The sequence below is a fragment of the Acipenser ruthenus genome, chromosome 3 (assembly GCF_902713425.1).
Source record: "Acipenser ruthenus chromosome 3, fAciRut3.2 maternal haplotype, whole genome shotgun sequence".
NCBI lineage: Eukaryota > Metazoa > Chordata > Actinopteri > Acipenseriformes > Acipenseridae > Acipenser > Acipenser ruthenus.
This window is the reverse complement of record NC_081191.1, coordinates 57,242,306-57,263,780: the sequence shown is the minus strand read 5'-3', so window position 1 is coordinate 57,263,780 and position 21,475 is coordinate 57,242,306.

Below are 21,475 nucleotides of genomic sequence, written 5' to 3'. Positions count from 1 at the left end.
ATGTCCGCACTTGAGTACCACATGTCAGGTATATTGAGAGGGGCCGGAGTAGCATCTGCCCTGGATGGCCCAGTAACCTTGCCCTCTCGGTCACACTGCGTTCTGACTCCCTTTTACTGGCGTTTGTTACCATTCAAGCACTCTCCCACCAGACCCCAGCCTTGTCTCAGTGATTCTTCCTCCCATTTTGCGGTCCTTCTCTCTTTATTTGTTTTTCTAGGACGGAATATAGGAGAAATCATTTTGGCTTGAAAAGGAAACACATCACCAATTTGTTCCTTTTTCTTTTTTCTGCCACGTTTACGTGTGGTCTGGATCGCCAGATTTTCTCCACCAATGCTGTGTACCGCTTCTCTCTCTGTCTCTCTGTAGCCTCGCGTCTGCTGTCCAGTGCTTCCAGCAGTGCTGTAAGTGCTGCGTGATCCATAATCCCGTGTTCTGACACCACATGTGGCAAAGTGGCTGCTGATTAAGACTGGATGCAGAGGTGATGCAGTGCAGAAACAATCACACGTGAAAACTGTAATCCAATTTGGAAAATGTTCTTTTTATTTTAACAGAAATCCTGGTCTGGCGACCAAACAATAATCCTCTGGCAATACACCCCTGGTGTAAAGCTCGACAGGAAAATAATAACGATATGTAAACAAAACAAATAATAACACGTTATCCGCTCCCACAATACTACATACACAAATCACCAGTCCGGGTGCGTGCAGTAGTGCTCAAGGTGGGTGATAACAAATAACAGTGACTGTGGTGTTGTTGTTCCGGGTAGTGCTGGCCCAAGGCGACAGCTCCGGAGACGTGTTAGCCGTCTAGTGAATTTACAAACAGAAGACAATTACTAACGGTGCTACAAACAAACAAAACACTCACAAATACTTTTTTTTACTTTTTGGGAACTCTCCCGGTCCTTCCAGTTCCGTGCGTCTCTGAACCCAAGCGAAGGAACCGATTACAAGTCTCCGTCTCCTTTTTATGCTGTCACGCATGGCCCCTTGGTAAACTAATGCAGCTGTCTTACAATCAGCGGCTGCTACATTGTTTACCTTCCGGGTCAATACGTTCTTGCAACAGAGAGTCGCCTTCTTCCAGACTGGCTAACTCCCCGACCCGGGAAAGAACTGTCAGTCCAGCCCGTCAAAAGAACTCTCTCCTCGCTGCTTAGCGCTCTCACAGGTCGGGAGGGAGATTTACAACCAGAACTCATTATAGTTCTGTCACAAAGGGCCTTAACATGACCTGCGACCACAATTCTCTTACCCAGCAACGGACTCAAACCTGTATTAAGCACCCTAACACAGGACTATTGTTATAAGAAAAATATGGTTTTAAATGGTATGTCCTAAATTCAAAGGAATAAGGTAACCATTGTAGCAGTCTTTTATCTGTACTCGCATCCTATGGTTTCTCATACCATTTCTATGCTGATGATGCTCAGATTTTCCCCTCCTTCCCCACCACTGACTCCACCATCCCCTCCCGTATCTCTACCTGTCTGTCTGCTATCTCCTCCTGGATGCACTCACATCACCTCAAACTCAACCTCTCTAAATCTGACCTCCTTTTCTTTCCCTCCTCCTCCTCCTCCCCCTCCTCTGATCTCTCTATCTCCATTCCTCTGGAATCTCTCTCTCCTCCTCAGCTAAGGACCTCTTATTCCCAGCTCATCTTCGTCTGGTGTTCTCTCTGCCTCGCTTCTCCTACGCAACTCCACTGCTCCGCTCACTCCACTGGCTCCCGATCACCGCTCTCATCCATTTCAAGACTCTTGTACTCGCCTACAGATGCCTTGACCAGACTGCACCCAGCTACCTCCAGACCCTCATCTCTTCCTACACCCCCACTCGACCTCTCTGCGCCTCCTGCTCTAGAAGACTGGCTCTACCGCCTCTATGCTCCCCTGCCTCCAGAGCCCGCTCCTTCTCCACCCTCACCCTGCAGTGGTGGAATGACCTTCCTACAGATGTCAGGACTGCCCAGTCCCTGACCACCTTCCGGCGCCTCCTCAAAACTCACCTCTTCAGACAGCACCTGTAGAACTCCTCTCTACCCTCTGGACACTTTATCACTCTTCCTTAATGCGCTTTACTTGCTCTTATCTGCTCCCTATTTTACTGCATTTAATCCTGTACTTTAGAGTACTGTAATCTGTCACAAGTGTTATTTAATCTGTAGTATTTTGTATTTAATTATATCCTGATGTAACTATCACTGACACTGTTATCTGCTCTGTTATTGAATCGTATTTTGTCATATACTTGTACTTGCTAGAACCGAAGTCATTGTATTTTATCTTGCTCTTAATTGTATTAATACTTGTACTGTGATTCTTGAAATGTATTTTTGTTCACGACTGTAAGTCGCCCTGGATAAGGGCGTCTGCTGAGAAATAAATAATAATAATCGATAAAACAACAGCGCTCTCTTGTAAAGGAAGAGAGAAAACATGGAGAAACAAAAGGTCCTCCCTAGATGACAGAATTAAAGTTATTAGACTTGTAAAGACAGTAAGTGCCAGAAAAACTGCTGAAAAATTCGGCTCTAGAAAGACGCAGATACAGCATTTTGAAACGGAAAGAACTAGGGCTTGAAGTTTTAGGTTTTTATTTTGTTCACGTGACCGTGTTTTGAGCCGATTCAATATCTTAATTAAACTGTTAATTACTAAACAAAGTGGCTCCTTTTTACCTTGATGTCCTGATTGACTTGTTGATTCTGTTTCACCTTCTTCATTATTCAAACACAAGAGCAAGAAATGACATTAATCACTTCCCCCAGATGCTACTTTAACTTGCATTTCGTTCTCGCACTTCCAATGTGTCTGTTTCGAGTTGTGTTGTTCTTTCCCGCTAATTTAACAGAATGTTCTCATAATTAGGATGTAGCAGCTTAAGACTTAAAGGCAAACCATTAAAAGGAAAATAAACACCGAAAAATTCAAGCCATATATATAAGAGTATGAAAATAATGTGTGCGGTAATCGAAAAATATCTTATGCTTATGCTCACGTTGATTTCAGGATGCAATGAATCAAAACGTACCTGAAAGGCAGACACAGGCATTGACATTTGCAAAGGATTTAAAACATTCTGTGTGACCTGAGACAGGCAAGCATTCATTACTTTCACAAATCATTTGTTTTGTAAATGCATTATCTAAATGAATGTTATGAAATTACATACATCCTTTTGTTCCTATTACATCTTCTGGCTTTTACAGTGTATTTTAGACATACATAATTATAGGAAAGCATGTCAGAGACGAATAGAAAATTCACAAGTTATGGGCCCTCTTTTAAGAGACCACCTGTGTTAAGAGATCACTATTAAACTGTCCCTTGATACAGGTCTGTTAATACTAGTTTAACTGTATTTCACACCCAAAACAAAATAGTTACACTGTTTGTTCTTGCTTTCCCAAGTTCACTGAGTTTCCTGAGGTGTGTGCTGGAATGCCACACAACCCCTACCTTCTTAACCGAGAAGTGAGCACACACCTCAGTGGGCAAATATTAACTCTCCTAATGTATAAACTTACAGCTAAAGCTCCATCAAGTACAATCTGTCAGCAGAGCTTAAGTTCGTTGTCTTTGACTATCGCTCTGTGGTTTTGCACATGCCTGAACTCGACAAATAAAAGATCAAATTGAGATCTGACAGCCTCCGTCAACAGGCAGATAAGCCATTTGGCTGGCTTGCCATCATTATCAGTTGTTACACTTTTAATAATTGTTCTTTCTAATTTTATTTTAATCTTCTATATGAAATTAAGGATGTGTGATTGTAGACTTTCAGGCAATCCTGTTTGTATGCCAATTCTTTTTTTTTCTTCTTTTCTGGATTATTTTTGTTTCTTTCAGGAAACTTGACAGGAAGGCAGTATTCCACTGGTGAAACATTAACAATCATTAAAATCCAATCAAGGGGCAGGATGCTGCAGTGAATAGAGGAAAGAAGGGCAGAGTCCAGTGCCCTGTTATACACTACTACAGACTCCTGCAATTATCTTCTTTCTGCAGGGTTTCCTATGGGAGAGTCCGCAGCATGTGTCTCTGCAACTCTGTTGAGCTGTATTGGCAACAATTTGCTCCTTTGCTCCACAGTATACAGTAGGGGGAGTTGTGGGGGCATTTCTGAGTGTGTGTGTGTGTGTTTTTATTTTTTTTATTTTTTATAGCCTGTAAAGCTTGTGGTAAATCTGTTTTAATTGATCATTTTACAGCATTAATGATCTTACTGTCTTATTTTTTTTAGCACATTCCATAGTTGTAATAAGTTGCCTAATCATATTTCGATCACTTGACTAATACCCTGTTCACACTTGTATTGGTACGATACCACTTTCTGTCCTAACTCATTTTTCAACACCAGTACAAGACCGATACTGTTGTGATATACTACTCCACGTTTAAGCTGGTTTATGTCAATACGCTTACATCAAAGATATTCTGTATACACCATGATACTTCACTCCATTGATTCTCTAAGGGGACCCCTGTCACACTGCATGCAAAGGCTTATGGGATATATAGAGAGCTAGGGAGAAGATTTTCTATTGTGTCAGTGGAGCGGTTTGGGTTGAGCTGCTTTGAGCTTATTTTTTCAATGTTTAAAAATGTAAACTTGTGAAGTCTATATTACTCTTGCCAGGGAGTCTTGACGAAAAACATAACCCGTGGTAACGATAACATACCGTAATCTATACGAAAAATGCACTTTTCTCAGAGATCAGCATTTCACACAGTAAAGACAGGTGCAATTATAAGACTTGGATTTAGTGATGTCAGCCATCAGTTTTTATATGTTTTTAGTTTTTAACCATTTATTCAAATGTCACTTTGATCATTTAGTATTATAACATCTGTAAATATATAAAAAAACTATACATTTAATAAAACAAGCATGACAGAAGTAAAGGCGGAGTTCAGTCTTGGTAATATCTTTGGTGTTAGTGTGCTGTGCATGCCTCAAACTCATCCATTCTGTTGCGATCCACCTGTCCACACTTGATCTGCTCTGTCATATTTCAACTGTACCGGTAAGAAACTTGCTCTTGACTAGGTTTCGTAGTGATAATTTTAATATTACGTAAGTTATTAACAATACCTATTTAATGTACTACTTCCAAGTCCATGAATCCAGAACTAGTTAAAAGTACAGTAGAACCTTGGAGTTATGAACACCTTGGGAATGGTGGTTGTTTAAGTCTGAAATGCCCCTAACTCTGAAAATGGTTTTAATAAATGTGTACACCTGCTATCTACACCCTCAATCTGGCAAATAAAACAAGGATACAGCACAGTAATGCAATACTCCTGTTATTATGGTTCTAAAGTATTTAAAACAGTACTATAAATGGAAAAAGGCTACATTTAAGTTACCATTAAAATGGTAACTGTAGAAAAAACACAGATTTAAACGCATTGTTGAGTGATTGTATACTTCTGATTGAAAGTGGGGTGTTCGGTAGACCGGTCAGTTCATAAGTTTATTGTTTGTAACCCAGAGGTTCCCTTTCAAGTACGAAATGTAACCATTACCGAATGGATGGGTATTTGCCTCCTAAAGACCCGAATCCTGAATATTGTGTACCAAAGCTGCTCTTTGAGCCTGTGATGCAGTCGTGGCCCCGCCCCCGAGGGCACAAACAGACTGCGCTCACAGATCTCTGCGCCATTTTTCCTTTCAAGACTGACCTGACAGAGAGCCTTGTTCAGATAAGTACAATTGATGCTTTATTCTGTATATATTTCATATTTTATGTTTTTATACACATTTTGTATGTGGTAATTAAACAAATCGCTGTAATAGTTTTTCTATATATGCGTATTTGTGTGACTACAGCCTCTTGCTAGTTGCGTTCCGTTGCGGCCATGTGCCCTGCGTGAAACCAGTGGCTCGAGTCACTCCTTCCCAGGGATCCAGCAACATAAGTCGGCTGACCTTTCTGCTCTCCCCCAGGCTGCATAGCTCCGGCTGGAGCTTGTTTTATTTCTCATTTTAGTTTTTTAGCCCTATATGAGACGTTTTATGTTATTATGTAATTGTTTACTTACTGTTTTTTGTTGAGAAAGTCTCTTCTCTTTGTGTTTTTTTCTGTTTTACAGATACTACGCGCAGGCCTGGCTGCAACATGGTGCTCAGCACATGTCCAGCAAGAGCAGATGCTGGGCTCAGCAGCACTGTGCAAGACTGAGATACTCGCTTCGGTTGTTGTTGCTTGCAACTTCAACCCCAGTATCTTGATGCCGTTTTGGTGACAGCTTTTTAGCATCACCATTGCGAAGGCTGTTAGTCCATTCTAACAAGCAGGCTTCCCTCAGTCTTGTGTTGATACTGACTGAGTGGTTTTACTGTACATTGCTTGTACATTGCCACTGCGGTGGTAACTGCAACCAGACGGCTGCTTCCGATCCCAACCCGGTACAGTACCGGTACCGAACCAGGACCAAATTTACCGCGCTGCTACCTGTACCGACCCGGTGTTAAATCCACCAAACCAGTACCGAACCGTCCCGGTTCTGAACTGGTACCAACCCGGTGCTAAAGCCACCAAACTGGTATTGAACCTTCCCGGTTGGTGCCGACCAAATTCCGAACCAGTCCTCAACCAGTTCCGAACCAATACTAACCTGGTGTTAAGTACACCAAACCGACCCGGTACCATCTCGGTTGCGACTTGGTACCGACCCAGTGCTAAAATCACTGAACCGGTCCTGCTTGGGTCTTGACCTGACTGGTCGACACATATAATAAAAGTGAGGCAACCCGCAGTTCTGAGGAAGTTCTGCGTCCCTTACTCCTGCTCAGCACTCTCCCACATCACCCTCTCATGGAGAGGTTGCTGCAGCCTCGCCCCATGGGAGAGCAGATGACGCACCTGGGACAGTAGCGTTCTAGGCGATTGGCAGACTCGGAACAGATGGAACTGTTCTTGCTGAATTTGCTGTGGGAACGCTCGGAGCCACCTGCCCTGCATGTCCCCTTGGGGCCCCACGGGGCTGCAAGCTCTGATTGGCCACAGGCGGACATACTGTCCATCGGCGCTTCTGAGGAGGTGAGCGAACAGGAACTGACCTTCCCGTCTGAGGATGGCACGTTTCCAGCGCTGAAGCATTTCCTGTCAGCAAAGCTCATACCGCTTATAAAAGGACCACTGCAACCTTGCAAGTGCCCTGGCCTATAGCAACGGAAACAAGACAATCTATTTCTGATGATGAGCCAACCACCTCGCCCATATCCCTCCCAGTTCACCCGGATTTTCTATGTGAAATGCAGTCTTCCTGGGACGATCCGGCAACAGCTCCTGCTGTTTCCCGTACGACGGACGCCCTATATAGGGGGCAAGATGCGGAAAAGCTGGGCCTGGCCCATTTTCCTCCGGTTGAGGCTTCCATTGCTGTCTTGGTCCAGGTGCCTAATTTGGTGCTGCTATCCAAGGATGCTGCCTGCCCTAAAAAGCAGTGCCAGGTTTCTGAGGTGATCCTCAAAAGAGCCTACTCAGTTGGGGCGAAGGGAATTACAACAGCATCCTGGTAGTCTACCAGTTGCATTTGCTGTTGTCCCTCTACACGAACCACAGGCCCTCACCACAACAGCTAGATGGGCTGCCCCTGGTGAGCAAAAACCTGCCCTGTGTGTCCAGACTTAACGGACAGGCTGTAGGCAGAAACTTGGATGCGCTGGTAGCTGCCTGCAGGCAGCTTTGGCTTTCCTAGGCACAGTTGCCTGATGGGGACAAAGCACTGCTGTTGGATGCCCCGATCACTCCAAGGCATATGTTTGGTCCCGCTGTGGGCGAACTGCTACAGCGCTCAGAAATACACTAAGGAGCTGGTTCGCCTGCTTCCCAAGTGACCACCTCTGGCACGTAAACCAGCGGCAAGCTGCTGCCCTAGGGCTCAGTAGTCCCAAAAACAGGCACAGCCAGCTGCGCCCGCTGCCAGAGGTGATACTCAAGACCGTCCCACGGCTACTCGCCGCGGAGGCCATAATAGGTTCCGCCGCCCTGTGCAAAGACAGAAGGCACAGGCTAAGCCACAGGCGAAACAGCAGCCCTAGGAGTTGCCACAGTTCCAGGGCCCCTTCTCAGGGAGACATATGGACTATTGGCACCAGTGCACCACAGGCATCGGAGTGCTTACTACCATTCAGACCGGCTATTCGCTACGATTCAAGCACAGTCCCCCTCTCTTTTGGGGTGTGACTAACATTCGTCACAAACCCACAAGATGCCGCTGCGATGTCTCAAGAGGGGACAGCTCTGCTGTAAAATGTGCTATTCGCATTATAGACCCTCTTGAGTTGGAAGAAGGGTTCTACTCCAGGTACTTCATAGTGTTGAAGTGGGATGGTGGCCTCAGACTGATACTCGAGCTCGGACAGGCCAACCTGTATCTGAGCAACGGCTGTTGCAGTCAATCAGGCCAGGTGACTGGTTCACCACAGTGGACCTCAAAGATGCCTGTTTCCACATCCCCATAAAACCAGCGCACAGGAAGTACCTGCGGTTCGCCTTTCAGGGAACCACATACGAGTTCTGTGCCTTGCCATTTGGCCTCTCTCTAGCTCCACGTGCCTTCTCAAACTGCATGGAAGCTATTTTGGGACATTGAGACTCAAAGTCAGAGTACTCAACTATCTGGACGACTGGTTAATTGTGCCTAGTCTCCAGCTCAGGCAGAGGCTCACACAGAGCTTGTCACCGGCCACCTTCAACAGTTGGGCCTTATGGTGAATCATATGAAGAGCCAACTCACACCTTTCCAGGCAGCCACCTTCTCAGAGTTTGCTTGGTCTTCAGGTCCAAGCTGACCACGACAGAGTGCAGAGAATAGCTGCCTGTTTGGAGCTCTTTCAGCTCAACAGACACTAACGGTATGACATTCCAGAAACTTCTGGTCTGATGGCAGCAGCTTCCCAGACCCATCTATTGGTTCTTCTGTATATGCGCCCTCTGTAGGCCTGGCTCTATCGCAGGGTCTTCCAGTCCACGTTGAACTGCGACCGCTTGTTGACCTCTGTCTAAAGCCCGCCGCACACAGCCTGACTCAAGCTGTCCCGACTCATCTCATCTCAACTGGCCGTACAGAGTTTGGATGAATCGAAGATTGAACATGTTGAATCTTTTTCAGATGCAGTTTCGTTCAGATGTGATCAGTCTGTCTGTGTGCATCGGTTGCCGACCAAGACTGACTGAGACCGATTAGTCATAAGGGTGTCAACCAAAGGTGAAGCAGGTTTAAGTGACGTAGCTTGTCATGTAACTTGTCACAAGATGGCGGAATATTGACAGCTTTAGTTCCACAGATAAAATTACATTAGTCTTGAATTGCTCTGAGTGTCCTGAATTCAAAAATATCAGATATGTGCACACTTGAATAGGTTTTTTTTAGGCGTTTACTAATCAAAGGTAAATTATCAATTTACCTTTTTATTATCAACCTACTGGCAGCCTATATTTTCTTACTGCGCTAAAACAGAAGTAACCAGTGTGTCGATATCCAATAGGTCACAAATCACACGTCCCTCGATCCACACGCTGAGAAAAAAAAACAAAACGCCAAAGTCAAATAAAAAATCAACAGTTTGGATTGTATTTACCACAGGCTAAAGTGTAGTAGACAAGCTATACAAAAAGTCTGCATACATAGTAATCACCAGTATCTAGTTGCGGTCCGTCTAATTCAGTCTTAGCAGTGTGCGAAACCCAGTCGGGAAAAACTCAATTGTGACGTCAAACCAAAACTGAGCAGAACTGATTGCAAAATCTGTGCATACTCAGATGAGATGAGTAGGGATGGCTTGAGTCGGGCTGTGTGCAGCAGGCTTAAGGGAACTTTCTTGGTGGAAACAGCCGACCCATCTACGCTTAGGCATAGTGCTGGGCAGTGGCACCAGAAGTCGTCACCACCGACACTTCCAACCTGAGCTGGGGCGCTGTGTTGAATGGCCGGGGTGTGTGGAACCCCCCATGGCAGGGTCTCCATATCAATGTTTTAGAGCTGCAGGCAGTTTACCTGGCCTTGCAGAATTTTTTGCAGGAGATTCAAGGCAGACGTGCTTGTCCGTACAGACAGCATAACAGGGGTGGGGGGAATATTGGGTTGGCAGGGAGGGGGTTAAATTGTTCCCTGTCAGAACACGTGGGAATGTAGCTGAAGCCATAAATTGAATTAATGATTTATTAGTCTCCAGACACAGGTGCATAAAAAGGGTGATTACGGGTAGAACGGTAGAATTAATGTTGGTGTTGGTGAGGCGTGTGTGTGTTGCTGTCCTGTATTGTCCATGAGTTTTTTGTATAGACCTTTTGTTTTGGCCCTAGTGCCTTTTACTTTGTTAACCCTTTGCAGTCCATTTATTAAGTGCGTGTCAGGCGAGTCAGGTCCAATTTATTTTCACATGCGCAGTTAATTTTAGACGCGCTGTTTAAAAGTATTTTTTTCCACAGTCAAACGGGTTTAATAGGTCCTGCATATCTACAAAGCACTCACTAGGCATCTGCAGCCCCGCCCCACCCTTTCGTTCGCTATAGCTTTCACATATGCTAATAAATAAATAATATTAATAATAATAGTTGTACATACCGATCAATCACCGCATCCATGTCTAGGCGTAGAGCTGGGTAGTGTCACCAGAAGGGAGGTCGTCACCACGGACGCGTCCAGCCTGGGCGGGGTGTTGTGTGAAATAGCCAAGGCGTACAAGGTGTGTGGAACCCTCCATGGTAGGGTCTCCACATCAATATTTTTAGAACTGCAGGAAGTTTACCTGGCCTTGCAAACATTTTTGCAGGATGTTCAAGTGAGACATGTGCTGGTCCACTACCACCAGGGCGGTCTGCAGTCGCCCAGTCTCGATCATGTGGCTCACGAGAACCTCTTTTCACTTCGGGCAGTTCATCTACCGGGTTGATGAAATGGGCTGCGGACCCCCTTTTTAACCCCTAGCGGTCCATTTATTCAGCGCGTCTCAGGCGCGTCAGGTCCAATTTATTTTACAAGTGGGGCGTCTTCCAGACGTGCTGTCTGCCTCGTGGGTTCGACCCCGCAATTTGTCCTCCTTGCTGGAGGCTAAACGTGGTGGTTAATGCACTCATGAAGCCTCCATTTGAACCTCTGCATTCAGCTGATCTGAAAGCAGCTTCATGCTTGCTATCACCTGAGTGAGATGCAGGCATTCTCTGTTATGAAAGCCTGCTTATTTCATACAGAGGCAGGACAAAGGCCACGCTCCGTATAAATCCTGCCTTTTTGCCAAAGACTATCTCGGCTTTCCATGTGGAAATGGAGGCTTCCATCTGCATCCTTTCCAGTCTGACAGGGAGCAACAGCTCCATACGCTTTGCCCAGTTCAGGCCCTGGCGTATTATGTTGAAAGGACAAAAAAGTTGGAGGCATTCTGAACTGTTTTTATCTGCTATGCAACAAAGTCCCATGGTCAAGCCTTGTCTAAACAGTGGCTGTCCAAGTGGATAGCAGACATGGTCAAACATGGGCTTTATTCCAGGGTGCTTTACTAGGTTCCACAGGCTAAATGCCATAGATCCTCAAAACCCTGGTTTTGGAACTACTGTTAAGGGTGGCTTCCCAGTCCACCCTTACAATACAGGCATAGAGGTGAAACTCTCCCTCAATATTTTAACCCTAGCTACTTCTTACTGGGGTTCCGAATGGTAACGCACAGGGCAGCCTTTGGAGTAGCCTTGTAGCATTCTGGTCGTTCCGCAATCTTGCCCTTGCGACGGCTTTGGTACACTCACCCATTCGGTAATGGTTCGTATTTGAATGGGAACGTTAGGTTATTATCATAACGCTGGTTCCCTGAAATAGAAATGTAACCATTAACCTTCAAGGTCGCTGGGTCCATGATTGCAACAGGTTTGAAGGAAAAATGACGCTGAGATTTGTGAACGCAGTCCTTTTGTACCCTCGGGGGCGGGCCCACGACTGCGCCACAGGCTCAAAGAGCAGCTTTGGTATAACAATTTCAGGATTCGGGTCTTTAGGAGGTAAATACCCATTCGGTAATGGTTACATGTCTGTTATAGGGAACTAGGTTTTGTATGGACCTGTGTTCTGTCTGGCGGTCTTGGGGAAGAAAAAGTACACTTTTTACTAATCTAGAGCCCATGGGATCACTTATTATTATATATGTATTGAAGTATTACCAGGTCTGTTTTATTGCATCTCCCCTGGGCTATGGGGGAGAGCAGGGGTAGGGGTGGTGATTTCCTGTCAATTATGAGCGGTTTGAGGTCCTGAAATTACTTAACCCTGAAAGAAAGACATATTCCTAACATTCCTGATTTATGGACTTGTATTTTTGTTTTGACACAGGTGCACGGTAGAGTACGTAGATCCAGCTCAAGCAGGATTGAACATCTCTACAAAAATGTTCAGAAGGAAGTAAGTCAATGTTTAATTCTTAGCTCAAGCGCCACAAAGAGGTGGGATCTTTCAGTTCAGAGGGTATATGTTCATTATTGATGCCAAAGCTATTTAGAAAAACAGAACTTTGTTCTCTTCCACATTGGAATGAGCATTTTATATAATGATTTCCACATGTATAATGTATATGTTACGATAAAAGTTTGAATATTGGCAAATCTTAAGATTTATTGGTAAATGTCGACATTGTTGTATATGTGGCTAATGACCGAATGTCTTTACAAAATAAACATGATAATATTTTACTTCAGACATTTTCCGGTAAATCTCAAGAATAACCAAGTGCCTTTGGCTAATGACGGAATATCTTGCTTTCACGCATGGTAAGGATTCAGGAGTCCTGTGTAACTCCATGTGCCTCAAAAGTCTATCATGCTGCAGTAAGTAAGTAAATCTATCTATTCAGTGCCTGACTTTGTGGCGTTTTGTGTCATAACCAAAGTGTGCCTTAACTTGAGGGGAAAAAATCAAATAAAGATGCATTTAGAAAGATGCATTTACTCATATAAGAAAACGTATAGAGGCAGTTTGCAGCTGTCTGCTGTCACACAGAGCATTACAGTTATGTTCTTACTCTGTTTAAGAACGCAGTAGCGCCAGTTTGAGGCTACTGTACTGCTGCCATAGCCACAGACGGACGCTGAGCGAAAGCTTGCTTTGTTTACATCGAGGAGGAGAGTGTCCGCTCTGCAGGATAACTAGTACGGAACTCTTTAACTGCCAGTCAGTCACATTGCTGTTTATGTACTTGGGCTGTCACATCTTTTATTGGTGATTTTAATTCAACCATCACTAAACTGTACTCGAATTTAAGACGTAGGCCAGTTTTGAGAAGAATTGGTTTAAAAAGTTCTTCTTAAATGCGAAGGAATACAGTACCTGCATTTACCAGTCTTAAGTAAATTATAAGATTAACCGGTAAATGTCTGAAATGCAATCTATTTCTTTATAATTTCAGATATTTACCAATAAACTTTGGTAAATCATAAAATTAAACTGGTAAATGTCCGAAAAGTTATCTATTTCTTAATAATTTCTGACATTTACCACCTTATTTGGTAAATGTTGACATTTCCTGGTAAAATTTAAGATTGACCAGATTCTGACCTTTACCATAACATATAACAAATCATTTAATTTGTAATGTAAAACAAAAGTGCTACCAGGATCATTTTGCACTATGTGCAACAAGTGAGGTCTTCTTTTTCCTTAGCTCATGGAGTGTATGTGTGTGTGTGTGTGTGTGTGTGTGTGGAGGTTTCAATTATAATATTATGATGCACAGTAGGATAACTATTTTGACTTCATTCAACAAGAAACTTCACTTTAAACGGTACTGAGGCATGTTTTTTAACAAAAGTACAGTGGAAGCCATATTTTGCTACCCCACCATCGCAGATCACTGAATGCTGTCTGTTGCAACGATGACGCATGACAGCATTTTGATTTTATTTTTTCTGACAAGTTTTGATTTAGCTGCACGTCATTATTCACACCATGCAAGAATGATTGTCTAGCCTTCTTTCTCTCCAGGGTTCTGGAACTCCAATCTCCTCCTGCATCACTCCTGCATGGTGACTTGATCCTTTGGTTTAAAAGTATTTTTTTCACAGTAAAACAGATTTAAAAGTCACTGCATATCAACAGGACACTCAGTACTGCATCTCCAGCCCTGCCCCACCCCTTCTTCATTGCATTTTTCACATACCTCTTCATAGTAGTGCATACCGATAAATCATCTCCTGATCACTAGTTTTATCACCAAACTCCTCAATAATGCAATCCAAGTCGTTATTTTATTAGTATAACATCTAAAAAAACTCTGCAAATGTCTGTGATATTCTTTGAGCCCTGGATGCAAAAGCAGCGATCTTGTTTGTTTATGTCCGTGTTATCTATGTGTTGCTGGAGCTATCTGTATTCATGGGATATGCCCCTTTCTTTTCGGCTTCTCTCGGCTCTATCAGTCTCACTCGGCCACTGAATGGTTTTCTTGGTTTTTTCCGGAGAAAAAAATGACTAGAGACCTATTTTTTACATCTTTTTGATGATGTCCAACAGGGTCCGACATTGGACTGGAAAGGGAAAATTGCATTGTCGGACCAGGTCCGACATAGGACCGCAAAGGGTTAAGAGCAAACCGCTAAAGAAGAACTGTAAACTTACCATGAGTGTTTTGTTTGTTTGTTGTGTCTAATAATACTTGTTTGTTCTTGTTAGACGGCTAACACGATCCGGAGCTGTCACTTAAGGCCAGCACCAAACCCGGACAGCACTTCACAACCGTACACGAATAAATTGTATTTCACCACTTGCACTTTAACACTCACTCTGGACTTGTGATCTTGTGTGTGTGTCTTTGTGTCTGTTATACTGTGTTTATTGTTTCAGGACTGTAACCCGTTGTTTTGAAACAGTGCAATATGTGTTACCTGGGATTATTCTTTGCAGTCGCCAGACCGGGATTATAAAAATAAACGTTTTCTGTTTGGATCGTGAACTTTGTTGTCTGTCTTCTGTTTCGTAATCACATCACCTCTACACCTGCACACTGCAAACCACTTTGCCACAGACGGGAATCAAACTTTCTAGATGTGATGAAAAGTTAGATTTTGTATTTTTAGATAGGTAGGTGTCAAATGATTTCCTTGTGTAAAGATTTCTAAAGACAGATAGTTTTTTCAGTTACTGAGCTGAATACACATACTGTATTGTGTATTATTAGCAGGATTACTTTTTCTTCTGTCGGGTGTAAAATTCAAGCAGCACACCTGTTTCATTGTCTTGGTTACCCAGCTGACACTCAAAACCTGTTGTAGTGAGATCTCCCTGAAGTAACCTCCATTTTAAATGTGATCTGTACGCGATACCCTATTATTATTATTATTATTATTTATTTCTTAGCAGACACCCTTATCCAGGGCGACTTACAATTGTTACAACATATCACATTATACATTATACATTAAGAGTCCAGAGCCCTAACCACTACTCCACACTGCTGCCCCTGGGTTGGGTGTTACTTTGGTGACTAATCTTCCATTTGTTGTGCTATAATGCCAACAAAGAATGCACAAAGTAGAAACCGCAGACACTGAAATCAAACTATTTTGACAAGCTGAATTACTTTTGGTGTGAAGTAGCCTTGTCTTGATAGCTTCTTTTCATTTGCAAATACAAAGCTGTCTAAATTGGGACAAGGAAAAGTAACACGCATACACACATGGTTTTGGTACTTCTGACCACAGCTCTAAAGCCATGTGAAAGCCATACCTTTTGTTGATTTCTCCTTAAAAATGTGACACTTTCTTATTTTTTTGATTACAGACACTGTGACCCCAGTTTCACAAAATATAACTATACAAAATAAAAGTAAGTAGTTTATTTAATGATGGTTTCGGAAATTCAGTTCTTCTCAAATTAAGGGCTTGTTCTCTCTTTTCTGCTTCTCCTAGTCATTTTATTACCGAGAACACCGTGTAACACATTTTTTTTTTTTTTGTTCCTGGGTAGTAAGTGTTATTTCCTAATTGCTTATGCCTCAAAAGTATAGAAAATGGCTATTATTCCCCACAAACTTTGCTTTTGTGACCAGGACAGTGATATTTTGAAATGTACCTATTTTCCAGAACATTCCAGATAGATTAAGTGCTGAGTAAACTTGGAGTAACTTCTAGAACTTTCTAGAACTTTCCAGTAATATAAATAGTAGTATAAATACAGGGGCCTTAAGCCCACCAGTTCAGTTTAGTTCCAGCTGCCTAAGTGGATACATATCTGCATTTTACTGAGATGGCATCAAGAGGCTGCAAGCATCCGGCAGACGCATTTTGCTATGTCTGAGGCCAATTTATCAAGACAAGAGCGAAAAAGTACTCCGTGGAAGCATCTGCTAAGATGTGTGAGGTCTACAAGGCATATTTCGGCATGCCTGTCGGGGATCAAGACAAACCCTGGGCACCTCATTTCACCTGCGAGCACTGCAAAAAAACTCTGGGTGGACAATTGTTGCTCGGAATTTTATGTTATAAAATTTGTTAAAATTTTTAAAATTGTAAAAAAATTTAATTTTAAAATGTTTTACAATTTTCAGTGTTATTGAAAAAATATATAATATATGAAAAATGTTGCGAGAATCTCTTACACATTAGTCATGGGTGAAATAAATGTATTTTTGTAGGATGGTACAGAAGGGAAAAGAGAGCCATGAAGTTCGCTATCCCAAGAATTTGGCGGGAACCCACTGACCACTCAAGCAACTGCTACTTCTGCATGGTGGACCCTTCCAAACGTCGGACTGGCAAGAATGCACCTGCTATCACATATCTGGACCTTCCTTCATCCATCGCCCTGGTGCCACACTGCCATGAGCTGCCCGTACCCACTCCTCCGGAGAGAGAGCAGCCGTCTTTAGAAGAGAGCAGCAAGTCAGAGAGCGAGGAAGACGTTGTAGATCCAGATGACAATTTCAGAGGTGGAGCTGATGAGAGAAACCCATACTACCCCAACCAAAAATACCTCAACGACTTTATTAGAGATCTTGGTCTCACCAAGTCCAATGCCGAGCTTTTGACGTCTAGGCTCAAGCAGTGGAACTTGTTGGATGAAAGTGTGCAAGTCGCAGATCAGAGGAAGCGTCACCAACCTTTTTCCAGCTTCTTCACCCGTCAAGATGAGCTCTGCTTCTGCCACAATGTGACCAGTCTGTTCGAGGCAATCGGAATCGCCTGTAACCAGAATGAGTGGCACCTCTTCATTGACAGCTCATCCAGGAGCCTCAAAGCCGTGCTGCTCCATAATGGTAACAAGTACCCGTCTCTTCCCCTGGATTACTCGGTGCACCTCAAAGAGGATTGCAACAGCATCAAGACCTTGCTGGACGCCTTGAAGTATGATGAGTACGGCTGGGAGGTCATAGGAAACTTGATGGCATTCCTGATGGGTCTCAAAGGCGGTTTTACCAAGTTTCCCTGCTATCTTTGCCTTTGGGACAGCAGGGACACCAAGGCGCACTACCACAGGCGGGACTGGACACAGCGGACCGAGTTCTCTGTGGGGAGGAACAACGTCAAGTGGGAGCCACTGGTGGACCCCCGGAAGGTGCTGATGCCACCACTGCACATCAAATTGGGCCTTATGAAATAATTTGTCAGAGCTCTAGATAAGGAGTCGGCAGCCTTCAAGTACCTTCAAGACTTCTTCCCTAAGCTGTCTGAGGCAAAGGTCAAAGCCGGTGTCTTCGTCGGACCACAGATAAAGAAGATCCTGGAGTGCAATGAATTCCCCAAGAAACTCACTAGTAAGGAGAAAGCGGCTTGGAACAGCTTTGTTGCAGTGGTTCGGGGCTTCCTGGGCAATCACAAGGCTGAAAACTATGTGGAGCTGGTTGAGACTCTGGTGAAGAACTACGGCACAGTGGGCTGTAGGATGTCCCTCAAAGACCATATCCTTGATGCTCATCTTGATAAATTCAAGGAGAACATGGGAGCGTACTCGGGGGAGCAAGGCGAGCGCTTCCACCAGGATATACTGGACTTTGAACGCCGCTACCAAGGACAGTATAACGAGAACATGATGGGAGACTACATTTGGGGGCTGATTCGTGAAAGTGATTTACAGTATAATCGTAAATCTCGAAAAACTACTCACTTCTAAATCTTTTGTAGTCATTTTTGTATTACTTTAGTATAAATACATGTTAATTTGGATTCATATGTTGTTTTTTTCTGACTATGTGAACGAAAAGACACAAATTAACCCGTTTTCTCATTGGAAATAGGTAAATTTCAAAATATCACTGTCCTGGTGTGGCAAAGTGGATGGTAAGGGGAACAGGTGTAGCGGTGATGTGATGCAGGAGTGACAGACAGACAACGATAATTTGGTGAACAAGTGTTTATTGTGCTGTTTCCAGGTCTGGCGACCGTCAAATAATAAATCCCCGGCAGTACACAACAATGTGTAAAGCACGGGGAGCGTGAATAATCCCACACAGTCCTGAACAGAAAAACAAATGCACGGTCACCAGTCCTGGGTGAACTCAGTCGTGCAGGTGCTCTGTGCAGTGGTGCTCCGGATAGTGCTTTTGTGGCGACAGCTCCGGAGGTGTGCTTTAACTGTCTAGTAGTGCGACAAAAAGACAGACAATTATAGACAGACAGAAATAACACACAACACGTAACACTTATTCCTTTTTATATTTCTGAGAGCTCCTCTCTCAGTCCTTCTCTCCTCCTGTTTAACCCAAACGAAGGAAAAGAACAGCGTTACCCTGGCCCCTATATGTAATCCCGCATGATATCTAGGTAAACGGTTGCAGCTGCCTTATTACTTGCAGCTGCCCCTTGTTTACCTGTCAAATCAATACGGTCTTACAACAGAGTCTCGCTTCCTTCCAGGCTGACCCACTTCCCGGTCCCGGAAACGAACTGTCAGGCCAGCCCTTCCAGATACTTCTCCTCCCGTTCTTTAGCGCCCTCACAGGTCAGGAGGAAGATTTATCACCAGAACTCATTGTATTTCTGTCACAACTGGTCACAAAAGCAAAGTTTGTGGGGAATGATAGCCATTTTCTATACTTTTGATGCATAAGCAATTAGGAAATAACACTTACTACCCAGGAACAAAAATTGTGTTACATAGTGGAATCAGCAATGTGGATGATTTAAATTGCAATTGAAGAGATGAATTAATGATGAATTTAGCCGGAGACCTTGTCCATGGGTGCTGACAGTTATCCGCAATGCTGTCCGACTAGCCAATACACGATGCCATCATATAGTCTATTGCCACAGATAGGAAGTGGCTTGTGGGGCCACCTCCCCCCAAAGACAAAACACGCTGCAAGGTAGTGGCAGGGGAGGAGGAGGTCAAACAAAAGAAGTGACATGAATGAAAGCCTGTGACAGAAATATAATGAGTTCTGGTTGTAAATCTCCCTCCCGACCTGTGAGGGTGCTAAATAGCAAAAGGGAAAGGCTTTGGACAGGTTGGCCTGACAGTTCATTCCCTGGGTCGGGAAGTCAGTCAGCCTGGATAAAGGCAAGACTCCGTTGCAGGAACGTATTGACCTGGAAGGTAAACGAGGTAGCAGCTGCAGGCAATAGAGTCAGCTGCAATCGTTTACCAAGGGGTCATGCATAATCGCATAAAGGGGCCGGAGAATTGTAAATCTTTTCCTTCGCTTGGGTTTCAGAGAGATGAGGAAACTGGAAGGACTAGGAGATTTCCCCAAAGTAAAATTGAGAAAAGAGTTTGTGAGTGTTTTGTTTGTTTTGTCTGTTTAGTAACTGTCTGTGTTTTTGTTATATAGCACTAGACGGCTAAACACCAATCCGGAGCTGTTGCCAAGGGCCAGCACAAAACCGGATCACCACTGCACTACAGTCATGATTAACATTGTCATCAGCACTTGTTTCACCAATAGCACGTATTATATTGTACTTCACCACAAGCACTGAGAGCACTCACATTGGACCTGTGATCGTGTGTGTCTAATTGTGTGTGTTTCGTACTGTGGTTATTGTTTGCGGGACTGCAACCCTTTTTCATTACTGTGCAATACACATTGTTGTGTATTGCCAGCTCATTATTATTTGCTGGCTTGTCATCAGACCATTGGATTTATAATCATTAAAACAAACTATTTCACCCATACTTTGTTGTCTGTTTGTTCTTGGAATTACTGCATCCGCACCGCACCTGTTATACACCTGCTACCAATTACCACTTTGCCACAAAACCACACTTAGAAACTAGTTTGAAGTCTCCTGTTGCCGGTTTGCATTAAAACCATTTGTGTGTGAGAGTGTGTTTCTTTTAGTGCTAGTACGGTAGATTATTGCATTGCTAGTATACACACTTTAGGCCTCTACATTCATGTTGACAAACCAAATCAGAAGTAGGCCTATTGTATTCACATTTTCTTGATTTAAAAATGAAGGCAATACGTTTTTCTATTAAATCTACCAATTTACCTTCTTTTGTTTCAAAGCACGTTGTGTTTACATTATATGACAATATTATATAAAAAGATGCTGAATTTAGTATGATAGTTACATTAGTCAGGGTTTGTGAGATTAATTCTAATGTTTTGCTTTGCTTTTGGACATAAAATGTTAACAGTAATGTTAACCTTAACAACCATAGTTCAGATAGAAAATACTTCTGTTGAAATATAGTAGTTTTTATTATTATTACAATGTTAAAGGGACATCTGATGCAGATGCACGCATATTCTTTTCAGTTGTTAAAAACTCAAGTCCTTTGTGTTTCTTTTGTTATAATCCAAGGTGTTCTAATTTGAATATAAGTTGTGTGTTATTGTTTATTATACACAACAGTGTTTTTAGTTAAAAAAAACCTAATGTTCGTTCTTTATTTTGAAAAATAAAACGTAAATGCATCGATTATCATTGATAAATGCCTATATGATAATCAAATACAAAATTAGGTGTTGATTGCACCACTAATCAAATACGAAATTAGGTGTTGATTGCACCACTGCTAAATAGTTGTTACCACCACCCAACTCAATGGCTAACATACTAATGATTTCCATTACACGAGATTAGATGTTAAAACTTGATGCTGTTTTGAACTCGGCTGTCGCCAAGATAAGCACCAACTAAGACGTAGCTTTACAGTAAACTAATGTGATCCATCTGTGTCTCCATCCATTTGCGTTTCCTTCCATATGATGATGTAGATATCCTTCTGTCTGGTGTTGATGGCTGCAGTGTAATGCTGGCTTCAGGGATCAGCTTATTGCCTCCCTAGCGCATCAGCACACACAACGGCTGCGATGCTGGCTCCGGGGATCAACCACAGTGCGGTCTCCCCAGCGCATCAGCATGACAACCGTCTGGATTGAGCTAAGTAATGTACATCTCTGGGGTCTTCATTGTACTTTATTCAGCTGATTTCATATATGCCTCCGCTGAGAACATTTTAATGCATTCAAGTAACAGACTGCAGTCGCTGTGTAAAATATACCCCCATCAGTAAAAAAAAGTAACA